This window comes from Arachis stenosperma, chromosome 2 (genome assembly GCF_014773155.1).
Source record: "Arachis stenosperma cultivar V10309 chromosome 2, arast.V10309.gnm1.PFL2, whole genome shotgun sequence".
Classification (NCBI taxonomy): domain Eukaryota; kingdom Viridiplantae; phylum Streptophyta; class Magnoliopsida; order Fabales; family Fabaceae; genus Arachis; species Arachis stenosperma.
The window spans coordinates 29,559,531-29,561,800 of NC_080378.1; the positions used below are offsets into that span (position 1 = coordinate 29,559,531).

The 2,270-nt window shown below is 38.0% G+C and overlaps 1 non-coding gene across 1 annotated transcript; it reads right to left on the reverse strand.

Annotated features, from left to right (window-relative positions):
* Positions 1-1,391: 1,391 nt before the first annotated feature.
* LOC130963866 (small nucleolar RNA R71) lies at positions 1,392-1,499 on the reverse strand. Its single transcript, XR_009079983.1, has one exon. It is a non-coding gene; the product is annotated as a small nucleolar RNA R71 (small nucleolar RNA).
* Positions 1,500-2,270: the final 771 nt, after the last annotated feature.

Below are 2,270 nucleotides of genomic sequence, written 5' to 3' on the forward strand. Positions count from 1 at the left end.
GAAAAAGCTGGGCATTCAAAAATGCCCAGTGAAGAAGGACAGACTGGCATTTAAACGCCAGCCAGGGTACCTGGTTGGGCGTTTAACGCCCAAAGAGGTAGCATTTTGGGCGTTAAACGCCAGAATGTATACCATTCTGGGCGTTTAACGCCAAGATGGTGCTAGGGGGAGATTTTGTTTTCAAAATCAATTTTTTTTCAAGTTTTCAAAGTTTTTCAAAATCAAATCTTTTTCAAATCATATCTTTTCAATCAAATGTTTTCAAAATCAATTTCTTTCCTTTTTCAAAGATACTTACTAACAATTAATGATTTGATTGAACATCTCAAATTTGTTGCCTCTTCTGTTGAGAGAGGTTTTAAATGTTTAAATCATATCTTTTCTTGTTAGGCAAGTCATTATTTTTTTTTAAAACAAATTTTCTTTTTAAAATTGTTTTCAAATCATATCTTTTAAAATTGTTTTCAAATCATATCTTCTCAATCACATCTTTTTAATCACATCTTTTTCAAATTAAGTTTTCAATCAAATCCTTTTAACTTCTAATTTCAAATCTTTTTCAAAAATCACTTGATCTCTTTTCCACTTTCAATTTTCGAAAATTATCAATCAATTTTTAAAATGTTTTTAACATCTTTCTAATTAATTTTCGAAAATCTTCTTCCTCTCCTCCCACATCCTTCTATTTATGGAGTACTACTCCTTCTTAATGCACAATTCGAACTCTATCTAATCAAGTTCGAATTCTTCTACCTCCTTCTTCTACTTTTCTTTTCCTCTGACACTTCAAGGAATCTCTATACTGTGACATAGAGGATTCCACATTTTCTTTTTCTCTTCTCTTTCATATGAACAGGAGCAGAGACAAAGGCATTCTTGTTGAAGCTGACCCTGAACCTGAAAGGACCTTGAAGCGAAAACTAAGAGAAGCCAAGGCACAACTCTCTTTAGAGGACCTGACCGAATTCTTCAAGGAAGAAGAACCCATGGCAGCCGAAAACAACAACAATGCCAACAATGCAAGGAAGGTGCTGGGTGACTTCACTGCACCTACTCCTGATTTCTATGGGAGAAGCATCTCTATCCCTGCCATTGGAGCAAACAACTTTGAGCTTAAGCCTCAATTAGTTTCTCTAATGCAACAGAATTGCAAGTTCCATGGACTTCCATTGGAAGATCCTCATCAGTTTTTAGCTGAGTTCTTGCAAATCTGTGACACAGTCAAGACTAATGGGGTTGACCCTGAGGTCTACAGACTGATGCTATTCCCTTTTGCTGTAAGAGACAAAGCTAGAATATGGTTGGACTCACAACCTAAAGAAAGCCTGGACTCTTGGGAAAAGCTAGTCAATGCCTTCTTGGCAAAGTTCTTTCCACCTCAAAAATTGAGTAAGCTTAGAGTGGAAGTCCAAACCTTCAGACAGAAGGATGGAGAATCCCTCTATGAAGCTTGGGAAAGATACAAACAATTAATCAGAAAATGTCCCTCAGACATGCTTTCTGAATGGAGCATCATAGGTATTTTCTATGATGGTCTCTCTGAACTATTCAAGATGTCTTTGGATAGCTCTGCTGGAGGATCTCTTCATCTGAAGAAGACGCCTACAGAAGCTCAAGAGCTCATTGAAATGGTTGCAAATAACCAATTCATGTACACTTCTGAAAGGAATCCTGTGAACAATGGGACAAGTCAGAAGAAAGGAGTTCTTGAGATTGATGCTCTGAATGCCATACTGGCTCAGAACAAGATATTGACTCAACAAGTCAATTTGATTTCTCAAGGTCTGTCTGGAATGCAAAATGCACCAAGCAGTACTAAGGATGCTTCATCTGAAGAAGAAGCTTATAATCCTGAGAACCCTTCAATGGAAGAGGTGAATTACATGGGAGAGCCCTATGGAAACACCTATAATCCTTCATGGAGAAATCACCCAAATTTCTCATGGAAGATTCAAGAGAGACCTCAACAAGGTTTCAACAACAATAATGGTGGAAGAAACAGGTTTAGCAATGGCAAGCCTTTTCCATCATCTTCTCAGCAACAGACAGAGAATTCTAAGCAGAACCCCTCTGACTTAGCAACCATGGTCTCTGATCTAATCAAAACCACTCAAAGTTTCATGACTGAAACAAGGTCCTCCATTAGGAATTTGGAGGCACAAGTGGGACAGCTGAGCAAGAAAGTTAATGAACTCTCTCCTAGTACTCTCCCAAGCAACACAGAAGAAAATCCAAAAAGAGAGTGCAAGGCCATCAACATGGCCGAATTT